This window comes from Silene latifolia, chromosome 10 (genome assembly GCF_048544455.1).
Source record: "Silene latifolia isolate original U9 population chromosome 10, ASM4854445v1, whole genome shotgun sequence".
Taxonomy (NCBI): domain Eukaryota; kingdom Viridiplantae; phylum Streptophyta; class Magnoliopsida; order Caryophyllales; family Caryophyllaceae; genus Silene; species Silene latifolia.
Window position 1 is genome coordinate 141,607,306 of NC_133535.1, and position 12,150 is coordinate 141,619,455.

Genomic DNA, 12,150 nt, shown 5'->3' on the forward strand with positions numbered 1-12,150 from the left:
TGCAACATAGTTAGTATGATCGTATAATAAATAATTGGTGACTTTGCTGCTAGTTGTAATAATATATTTTGTAGTGTGCTACATGCTTTCAGTGGTTTAAAGTTTATACGAGTTAAATTGTGTAATGTCAAGGAGTAGGTTATGTCAGCGTGAATCAAGGTTGTTTTGTGGTTCATGAGTAATGTCAAAATGGTATAATATATCGGTTTGAGGGACAGTGAAGTTGTTTGATGGTGAACTTCGGGGACGAAGTTCCTTTTAAGAGGGGAAGAGTAATGTCGCAAAGGAAAAATGGCGTACTTATAACAATTTTATAGTATTGTTGTGGTATTTTAAGGTATGTGAATGATTGTTTGTATAGTTTTATATGATTGTTTGAATAGTTTCATAGTGGTTATTGTGCAATTGAGTAAGAATTTATAGCAATTGAGTAAGAATTTATAATTGTTGAATAAAATGGCATGTTGTATACCTTATTTTCAGTAATTATTCGTCATGTTGGCTTGAGAATTTGATGTTATTAGCAATAGTGGGGTTGTCTTTAACGGAGTTGGGTTGTGTGGTTAAAGTAATAGAGTGGAGTGAAACATGTAACACCCCGTATTTTAATAAGTTGGATAAAATTATTTTAATTGCTACTTTATATTTAATTACGATGGTTAACGATTTATATATTTATTTTCTCAGCTAATTAATTAATTTCATTATAATTCGTTACGTTAAATTTAGTAATCGTTAATAAGTTCTTTTAAAAGTTAGCTCGAGTTTGTTTAGTTGACTTTTTATGGGTTCATGTAAATAGTTTTATTTATTTAATAACTTTTTGTTTCTTTCTAAGTCCCTTATCGAAGTCGAGCTAAGTGGGCTCCAGACGGATCAGTTAGCTATTTCGAGTTTGTTCCGTTAAATTAGCAAATATCTTTAAAAGCCGCTAATTTAGTTAAAATCTCTAATAATTCCGATTCAAGCTGATATCGTATTATTTCCGTTAACTAGCTGAGTTTATTTTATTTTCACTCATTAAATTTATTTATTATTAATTCCGTTTTATTACTGAAACTTTTACTAAAAACCGATTTTATTAACTCGAGGCGGTTTTAAAAACGAGCGAATTACTTAACGATGAAGAAACGTACGTATAATTAGTAGCTAGCAAGCTAGCTGGTGTCTCATTATTATTATTATTATTATTATATTTTAGTATTACTAATATTACTTGTTGTGACCCGTCACTTTCCCTTCATTTCTTCATTTCCCCTTTTTCGTTTCTACCAGCAACAACAAAAAGAGATCAAAACTCCATTTCCGTCGACATTCAACCCTAGATCCCGGCCCATTTCTCGACCAAATTCCGTAATTTTTGTACCATTCTCTTCCCCTTTCCTTCCTCCTCCTTTTAAGGTAAGAAAGTCTCCTTTTTGTAGTGGTTTCGTCTTTCGCCGTCTTATAAAAGTGTCGTCTTTTAGCTTCTTTATTCCGTTTTCTTGCCCTTTTATGAAGGATTCGAAGACCCGGGGTGAGGCTCGTGCCTTGTGGACCATTTATTCGAAGAATAAGGGGCGTTTAAGGTTATATGCTTATGTGTTGACTTAGCCTTGTTAATTAATTGTTACTTTTGATTGGGGTTTGTCATTGATTGTTGAAATAATAGTAATAATAGCTATATTTTTCTATCGTTTTTCTTGTGTGTGAGTTGGGTTATATTATTGCAAGAGTTGAGATGAATTCTTAAGCAAGAACGATAGTCTTTGAGATGAAGTATTGTTTTATCTTAGTTGGATTATATGGGTGATAAGAATATGAATATTTGGTTTATTTAAGGTTGAGAAGTTGGATTTGTATTAGAGAATGAAGCTAATAAAGCATGAATTTCGTAACAAGGATTTTGGACTTTCGTTAGATCTATCATGATTAGGTATATACGGTATTTGGTCTTTGGCATCAGGTTGCAATATGTGGGATTGAAATAGTGCATTATTACCTCGTATGGTCATAATTTGGGGAAATTTTCATAATTGAATGTTCATGTGGTGTTGGTTTGAGACGGTTTTATACAAGTTTTATTTATCCATTTTGAGAAAAGTTGGTACCTTTGGATTCATGGTGAAGTGGGTGATTATGTTGGGTAATTTAATTGGGTGAATACTATCATTTTAATGCTTAAAATTTCGTCTTAAGACGGTCACAAATGAGCTTCTTTAATAGTGAAAATGGGTTTTGTCGAGCAGTTTTAGCGGGCTGTTTTGACGGGTTTCTTTATGTTAAATTGAACCAACTTTCTTGCTATTGTCTCAAGTACATGTACATATTTGGATTGGGTCTTTTGTACGGGTGAAATTAGTCTTGGTTTGGCCTAGGAAACCGTCCTAAGACGGCTGGACAGTAGGGATTGGCAGCTGGCTGGGCTGTTCTGTGCAGGGATTGTGGCCAGCCTTGTAGGCCGTGGCTGAGCCATGTCGAGGGTACAACCAGGCCGTGGCTGGGCAGGTGTCGGCCATGGCTAGGCCGTAGTCTTGGTTAGATTAATTTTGACCGTGAAATACGTGTATTCGGCCTTAATTCATTTAACTTCCGTCACTTACTTTTGCATCCTAAATTGTTTTCCTACCGCCCATTTATATTTATATTTCTCACATAATTATTTTAGGTGCTTCATATGTGGTTGAAGATGAAGAGTAATTTTGGGTTTTAGAAGCTTTCTCAAGCTTTTACTTGTCTCTTTGCTAGCGTAAGGTAACTATTCCGAGTTACTCGACGAATTAATGTCACATTAGTAGTTAATGTGTGCCTGTTGTTTGAAAAGTGTTTAGGTGAATGAATAATGTTATTAGTAAAAATAATAAGGATGGTAAAATTGTGCTCATATTAATAGTTATCACATGTTAGGATAGTTTACAAAATGAAATTGTAATTATTAGGCTCAAATGAATTTTATAGCGATAATTGTAATGTTTTGTTGATTGTGCCAAAAACGAGCCTTAGTCCTTTGACGATGCGATGTCGATTAATTGAGTGATTGGTCAGCCGCAATTTGACCCGTACCTGTCGCAGGGCTGGGGTTGCGGGTAAATATTCGGTTGGATGAAATTTTGAATGAATTAGATAATCGGCCTTTTTCTTGTTTTAGGCCATCTATTATATTTTTATTTCACATGTGTAGTTAATTGATTTAAGTAGCTTCTTATATTGTAGAAACGGCCCTAGATTCCCCGAAACCTTTAATATGGTTAATATTGTTAGAATTGGAAATTGGTATTGAATTCTTATTGAGGACACTGTTGGATTTGTATGCTGAATAGACAATTATATAGCCTTTCACATGATAGAATGTTAGAATTCATGTTGGTAAGTGGGACTTTTTGCCCTCTTATGGTTAAGTGGGTGTCTTAATTGACTTGTGTGGTGAGTCGTGGGTGGTGTGGGCTAAAGTATTCAAGCTGGGACTAGGTCCTAGGTGAGTATTTTGGCCTTCATCATAGATAGGTCTTTATAGTCTCTGACGAGTATATGTTCACTGCTTGATAGCCTTTGTGTTCCTGACTAGTGGATTTATATCCAAGTTGGGGCATGACCTCAGGTACTTATTTTGATAGTATGGGGTCAGCTTAAGTACTAGCCAACCCTTCGGTGGTGTCCTTAGGGTACTCACTTCACTTTGTTTTAAAAAAAGTTGTGGGTCTTGGGTGCGGTGGTGTGTATCCGCATGTCTAGGTCTGCCCAGATTTTAGGCTAGGGTTGTGTTGTCTCTTGGCCATGTTTTCTTAATAGTAACCGCTGAGCCAAGATACCGGTTCGATTACCTTCCCTACCTCGTGGTATAGACTCGAGTTACAAAGTGACTATTGACGGTGCTAAGAACTTATGCCTGTCTTTGATATATTGCCCTTTCTTGTATGGTGATTCTATGAATCATAGAAGGTGAGATGCAAGCCGGCTATGGTTGATAGAGTTTGGATTCCTGGATGTTATGTGATTCACATGATAGTGTAGTATGAGTCGGTCTAGTTTTCACATGCTAGGACTATGTGTTGTTATATTGTTGTTCACATGATAAGCACGATTGTCTAGCATCTATATGCTAGGGCATTGTGTGATTCTTATTCATATTCTTATGTTTACATGTTATATTAATTATGACATTTCGTGGTTTGGGAGAACTCGGAGTTACTCCCACTGATCGTGGCTTTCGTATTTGTATAAAATGCGAATGACAAGTAGGTGATGCATATATGGGGTACATGGACGAGCTAGCGAGCAAAGTAACCTTGGGACCTAGACTGGTTTTATTTCATTGTGACCCTTAAACCCTTTTTATGTCACATACATTTTAGGGACATATGTCTCCCTCTTTTTCTTTGGTTTGTATCACTTTATTCTCAGACTTTAGCATAGTTATGTAAATTAGTCTGTTAGCATTTGCAGGTGTTGGCATCCTCCTTCTGGAAATGTTTGTGAATGGTTTAGAAAAGTTTTAAAAATGACAGGTTTTTAATTAGTTGAACCAATTACAAACATATCCTGTCAGTTTTTCTGTAGAATTACGTGTTTACTTTTCCACAATAAATGAGGGTGTCACAAAACATATGTGGTGTGAATCAGTAATGTGTGTTGTTGTGAATCGATGGTAGGACCGTTGTTTTGTATATTTGTAATTGGTAATAGTCGACAAGTAATGGATGGAAGTATAGTCTGATAGTCGTGTTGATGTACGTTTGAATAATAGTATGTAGTAAGTTCAGGTGGTAGTCGAGTTAGTCGTTCATGTGATTGGTATGTGTTCAATGATTCAAAAGGGAATTGGTGATTAGCTGAGAGTCGTGCTGGGTATTGTGTGCAAAGGTGGATGATGATGATGTTTGATGAACATACGTAGTGGGATGGTAATACTAAACAGCTATGTTGACCTGTGTTGGGAAAACGGTGGTGATGACCTTCGTTTCTTTGTCGTATGGTTCGGGAGAGGATGAGTCGAACTTCGGGGACGAAGTTCTTTTTAAGGGGGGAAGACTGTAATACCCGTCTTTTTAGGGACCCGTTGACCGATCTTAGACGCATATCTTGACCTTCGGAAATCTTACGAGGAATGACTTGTGACGGGGTAAGCTTTTGAGCGTGTGGTACTCGATCTAGTCGGGGCTACTCGATCGAGTAGATTGGGAGCTCGATCGAGTGGAGGTCACTCGATCGAGTAAGCTAGTTACTCGATTGAGTAGCGTGTTTACAGCGAGGATTTATAAGTCGTGTTTAGAGAAACCGTAAACCATTTCCGCCTCTCTTCTCTAAACCTAGATGTTGTCTCTCCTTCTTCCCTTCACCATAGTCCCTTCCTTTGGAGTCTTTGAGGATGCTTGTGCCACGGGGATGGGTTGCTTGAGTCGGGTAGCGGTCTTGACGCCGGAATGCTATGCGTAGGTATGTCATCATCATCATTGTCGTTGCGTTTTCAGTTGGGGTTGTAGTAATAGTGATAGATGATTGTACTGTTTGTATAGGTGTATAGCGTGGTTGATTGATATCATATGGTTGGACGTGTAATCGCTGCGGTTGGCTAAAGGTAGGTTCGCCTACTCAGTAATGTTGGTCGTCTAAAGTGTCTTTTGATGTGGTTTAGTTGTTGTGGTGTCGGTGTGGTTGATTGATTGTGATAACTGGTTGTTGTTGCGTTGTTTCATTTATCGTTGTTGTGGTGCAGCTGATTGTGATTGTTTGTCTATGGTTCTCGAGATGCGTCCTCGGCTAAGTGGAGTCACTTGCAGGAGTGGCTTCACGCCCGTTGTTCGCCCTCCGTGGAACCCGCCACGGGAGGGGATGTGCACATTAATGGACATGGGTTTATCGCTCGGTATGATGAGCGGGGATTTGGTGGGTACAGCTACGGTCCCCCCACTGGCAGGGCTGGTCCAGTGACAGTCGGTGACGGAGATTGGTTGGAGGAGATGTGTTGTGTGTATGTTATGTTGTACTTATGTTGTGCCGTTGTTGGTGCGTTTCTGCAGTTATAGACCTTGTGTGGTTTGTCTTGTTGTTTGTTTCTGTTGTGTCTGCCGTGATCCCATTGTTGGAGTGTCCCCGACAATAATGCGATCACAATTGTCGATCATGATGATCACATGTTTAAATCTCATTTTTAAGAATACTTAAGGGATGATTCTTTTCATAGTCAACTGATCAACATTAATCGGTAACGATTGGCTTGTTAGAGTTTGACGTTACTGTCGTGGGACGGTGGTGGTCAGTTGATCTCTTAAGGTCACACCTAAAGGATGATGCCCTTATCTGTAAAGTTGATTAATTGTATGACAATACAAGTTGATCAATTCCTTAAAATTGAACAATTCTATTATGAGAGAGAATATTATTTCTTATTTTAATGAGATTAATTAAGATTTATTTTAGTAATAAAAATGCTTTATTACTAAAATTGTTTATTGTTTGAGAAACAATAGAGATAAAAATGAATGATTAATTATAATTACAAGATGTTGTGAATTATAATTATATGACCCATTTTATTTATGTGATCAAGTATCACTAGTCAATTTGTTGTATGTAATTTAATTAATTTATAAAATGATATTTATGTGATAAATATGCATTAAATTAATTAATAACATGTAACATACTACATGTGACATATTGTGTGACAAATGACAAATTGACAAAATAAAATGGTAGTCAATTTTATGTATGGACCGAAAATGATAGTGGAAATAGGAGTTAGTGGGTTGTTTATTTATTGGGACTAAATAAACAATATGATTACCTAGTCTAATAGGTATGCATACCTATCACATGGAATAGAACAATTGTGATGTTTTATGTGCATAGGTCCCCTAAAAAGCTTCCCCCACCCACCGGTTTTCATATATATAATTAGAAGAGAATTTGTTCTCTTAGATTGTTGATTATTCATTCACATGCAAAGTTTTTCTCTCTCACATATTCATCTTCATCTTCATCAAAACATGAGATTTTTGATTCAAATTATTCATAAAAGATTACTAATATTATTAGTGTAATATATGAGTATTAGTAATCAATTTTAAGGTAAACTACTAAACAAATATCTAGCACATATTATTTAGTAGAGATAAGGGATAATCTTGAGTGCAATCAAGAGGAGTGGCTTCTATACTTGAAGTCTTTGGAGGATCATCCTATTACTCATCATAGCTCAAGAACAAGTGAAGGTAGGAGACCTTACTTGTGCCCATAAACCGAAATATTCAATGTAAGGAACCGGTTTTCCTCTACACTTATTTATATGTTTTGCATGCATAAGATCCTTAAATTTTTATGACTAAAACTTTAAAATAAAATATGTGATATTTAAAATATGATTTCCAACAAGTGGTATCAGAGCATTATGGTTGTTGCATGCAAGATCGGGATCGTTTTTCCGAGATAATACGATTAACGAATAAAACTTGAAATTTGTGTTTTATGTTGATAAATCACGAAATAATTTTGCATGTTAAAAGTTTCTGATCCTAAATGTATTTTAGGTCATATGGGACGATTTACGGATTTTTATTGTTCATTTTATATATTATTGGCATTAAAATATGATTTTTATAAGAAAAATGTCATTTTTGGACGAAAAATAGCTAAACTTCGAATTTTTCAGTGGTTTTTGGATATGTTTTTACATGTAATACATACTGATGGCCTGTAAATTGTCATGTTAAAATAAGTTGTTTTTCTCGAAATATGAATTTTATAAATTAAAATCGTATTTAAATGGGAAAATAGGTTAATATGAGTTATATTTCGAATATGGTCATGGAAATTTATTATATTCTCACACGCAATTTTACAAGATGTGTGTAAAATATTTGGCTATAGTGAAGTCTTTTTGCATGATTTATGAATTTTTGATGAAAAATCACATAAATAGTGACTATAATTAGTAATAATGCTAAAACATACTTCATGACTAGGGAAAAACGTCAAATGTTGCATTTTATCATATATTTCAGATCTTAAAGTGAAAAGTTGATGAAAATAAATTTTCTCATATTTTAATGGTCATATTTGTTAAAACCGATAAACCGCAACATTGTTTTTCTCGATAAATTTTCGAAATTTTTAACCTAAGTTTTGAATATTATGAGTGTCATGGTATTTTTCCAGAATGTTCATGAGTTTAAATTTCAAATTTTGAAATTATTTGAAATTTTTATAATTTAATTTGAAGTTTATAGCATAATTTTGTATTTTTGGGTCCATTTATGAACAATATTAAGAAATGAAGTTTAATTATTGTCAAAATATAAGTGGAGACTAAGTTTTGAGTCCTAAGATGGTTAGGGTAATTAACTTGTACATAAATATGAATTTGTGTAATTATTGTGATTTTAACAAGTTATAATCACGCAAATCCATAAAAACTGATAAATATACGATATTGGCTCTTAAAAGGCGATTTAGCATAAAATTAAGCATGTTCATACATATTGAAATACTGCATTTTATTTATGATTGTCATATTTTAATTTTATGTAATTTTTGAATTATGTAATTTTACTTAGTATGGCCTTAGTTTTTAATTGGTATTACCCGAAATGTATGGGAATATCGATTCGCTTGTAATTATTGTGATCTCGTATCACCGTTTTGTAATTTAATAGATTTAAATTTTAATTACAAATGTATAATAGGAAATTATGTAATTCATTTTGTAATTTAATTATTCCGGAGTTCCTTGAAGACGGTGCCATTCGAGAAGGCGGTCCATCTAAGAAAGTGTTGCCTTGAAGTGCGTGCCAAGACCGAAGATCAAGGGACCAAATGAGTTGGTTTCCAAATTTGTAATAGTTTATTAGATTTACTATTTAAGGAAGGCCATACTAGGATTTTATTTTTATGCTTTGCATTTTATTTATATGTTGCATGCATCGCTAAATCGCCATAACTAAACATGCATTTTAAATCGAGTTTATCGACCGTGTCAATTACAATTATCGTAGTTCACCGCTTTAGTTCACTTAAAACGTGATAGATAATAAATTGACATGACCTCTCGCTAAAATAAACAATTGAGACTTAGCCTTACCAAAAAGTAGAAACCATGAAAACCTATTTCGTGAGGGAGTGCGCTCGGCCACACCGGGGTACAAACCTTGTTACGTAGGGGAAGTGGGTGATAAATGTCTATCCACCGAATTCATATTGATGAGGGATGAATCAGCTACACCGTGCCCAAGTTAATATGAATTTGGATCATGGACACATTTATTCGAAATTTGGATTGAACTCAACAAAAGTATTCTCGACCATAGCCGGATGTGTTTTGGGCTAAAGATAAATATTAATGTAATTTTATCGACCAAGAGTTCTAAAAGTAGAATCGATTAAAGAGTTAATCCACCGAGTTATATTGATAAGGGATGAATCGGCTACACCGTGCCCAAGTTAATATGAATTTGGATCTTGGAATCATTTATCATAGTTAGGTAGAGGTCACTATGTAAATGTTTTACTTGTTAAATTATTTACAAGTATTATTATAACGATAAATGTTTTGTTTTCATTATTCCGTTAATCATATTGTTCTAATTCTTTACCTTCAATTATATACGATATCATTTCGATTTTAGTTCAAATCTCCATTAAAACATCGTAACTAAAGACAAAATTTGAATTTTCTTCTAAAAACTTCGTATTATCCATTGGAAGGATCATTTGTGAAGAGTATAGATAAAAGTTATTCGTGATCAAAAGGGTTTTTGATTCTTGACTAACATATCTACTTACAATGAATTGTTTCTCATATGCTTAATTGAATTAAGTACTTTGAAACGTTACATCATTTTGGTAACTAGATTTGTTGGAAATTAAAATTGACCAAAATACCGCAACCACTACAATAAAAGTTCTAAGACTAGACAAATGAATTGAAGAGTAGTCTTCATGAAATTCAATTTTGCTTCTCTAAGCAAAGATTCATTGAAATGAGTGGGAGCATTCTCTTAACCGTTAAGAAAAAGGATGAGGTTTAAAGAAGTAAAATTAGAATGGAATTGATACAAGGTAATGGTAAAAGTAAAGTTATTGAGAATAACGATACTAAACCTATCAATCCCGACCGATAAAGTTTCCATTGTCTTAATTGTTGGACGCTAGACAGGAAACTACCCCAAATTATTGAAGAATCAGCAAATTAGTTGTGGGACATCTAATGAGACCTTCTTCTCTAAATGTTTATTTGATTGACATAAGTTTTGCTAGTACTACTTCGTCATTATTAGAAACCGATGGTGGTTTTCACCATTGTATTTGATACATAGGATGATTAGAATATGACGACTAGCAACAAATGATGTCGAGAGATAGAGTCATTATGTAGTCAATCTAGTTTTGGGTTTATATTTATACTTTAATTATGACTATTAAGTGAATGAACTCTAAATAAGAATATAATTTTGTTATGATACAAAAGGGGTTTCACTTTTGTGACCCTACACACCATATTTGATGTATGGCTAGCCCATTATCAAGGTGACAATATTCTAAACCAAACTAAAATGATATATCATGTAGATGATGCAAAACTCAAATTGGTAACCCAAGATTAAACCTTAAATTCTGGAACAATGAACGCAAAGAGTTATCGAGTACTCTTGGAACCATTAGATTGTTAATCTTATGGTATATGCGTATCTTGTATTCAAAGCTAGATGTCTCGTACCTTTGGTTGAAAAGGAGATCGAGGTTGTAAATAATTGATCCAGAATAGGTTGATCATTTTCTTTTACCAACGATTTAAGTTGACACTAATGTGTTCACTTAATAAGGTAAATAGAGAAATCTTTGAAGAAGTTCAAAGAGTTCCAGGAATCACGATTTAATCGTGATGGAATTATCAAAGTGAAGACTTTGATATAAGCCAAAGGAAATGTGATGTAGTATCACAAGTTAATCTCTCTTTACATGCATTGTGGGATAATGTGTGGTTGGATAAAGAAATCAAACCCTATTCGATATGGTTTGGACTTTAATCAAGTTACTTTGAGTTACTTGATCCTTTTGGGGATTTTATCATTTGTCTAAATTATTTTTCCACTAAATCTAAAACGATTCATATGAAATATGAAATGGTAGGGTACCATGCTTGTAAGTTTTTCACAAGAAACAAATGCTCATTTTTCCTTACAATAAATCACGAGTACAACGGGTTTGTGGCTCGTAAACCTGTCTTTCTAGAATACAAGTTTATTTCTAGAAGATAGAGTGGGAGAAAATATTCAAGAGCCACAAAAGAATTGTGTCAAAAATTGTATAAAAAATTGTATGTCGCAAGAAACTGTATTTTCTTGGCTACATGATGTTTCTTCGAAACCTAGGAGGTTGAACTCATCACTTGTTGAAGATGATGAATTCGTGTTACTTTTAGAAAGTAAAGAGCTTGCAACTTACAAAGAAATTGTTTGATTCAAGTTACTTTTGGAAAGTAATAATCATATGACTTAAATGAGAGTGTTTAAGTCACAACTCAATACAAGACTTAGAGCCATGAAAATCCGAAATAAATTCCAAGTGGAATTGTTGGATATCAAAGAGAGATATCAAAGCTTGATTAGTTGCAAAGTGTTTTGCACTATTCATATCTTCTTAGGGATTGTATTTCATTATGATGATATATAGCGAGTGAATCAAAAACCCACTTCTTCAATTAGAAGGAATGTATTCAATACATGTCATGAGTTTTGTAGATTCTTGCAATCCTAAAATAATGTACAACTTAAGAGATGTCTTAAGTAGGACATCAATGAGTTGGAGTCAACATTTTGATCATGTTATAAAACGTTTCTCGATAGATTGAGAAGTTGTGTTTATACATGAAGTTTAGTGGGAGTTACGGAAATTTTAATTAGTCTTATATGTGGATGACATATTGATCATTGGGAATGATTTAAGACTTGGAGATATATAATACATCTTTAATATCCAGATTTATGGAGATAAATCCACATGATATTAGCGTCAAATAAGAAGTCTTATGTTGATAAGATTCATGACTAGTTCAATCAAGTTGAACATATTTGATTGATTCCATTTGCTTCCGCTGCCGGATCAATTAAATGAGTAATGATGTATAACACTTCATATACTTTGAGTATGATGAATTGTTTCAAATCGAATTTAAGT

General features: G+C 34.0%; 1 long non-coding RNA gene across 1 annotated transcript; it reads left to right on the plus strand.

Annotated features, from left to right (window-relative positions):
- Positions 1-1,229: 1,229 nt before the first annotated feature.
- LOC141609257 (uncharacterized) lies at positions 1,230-2,806 on the plus strand. Its single transcript, XR_012527321.1, has 3 exons — positions 1,230-1,401; positions 1,501-1,568; positions 2,648-2,806. It is a non-coding gene; the product is annotated as an uncharacterized LOC141609257 (long non-coding RNA).
- The last annotated feature ends 9,344 nt before the right edge of the window (positions 2,807-12,150 follow it).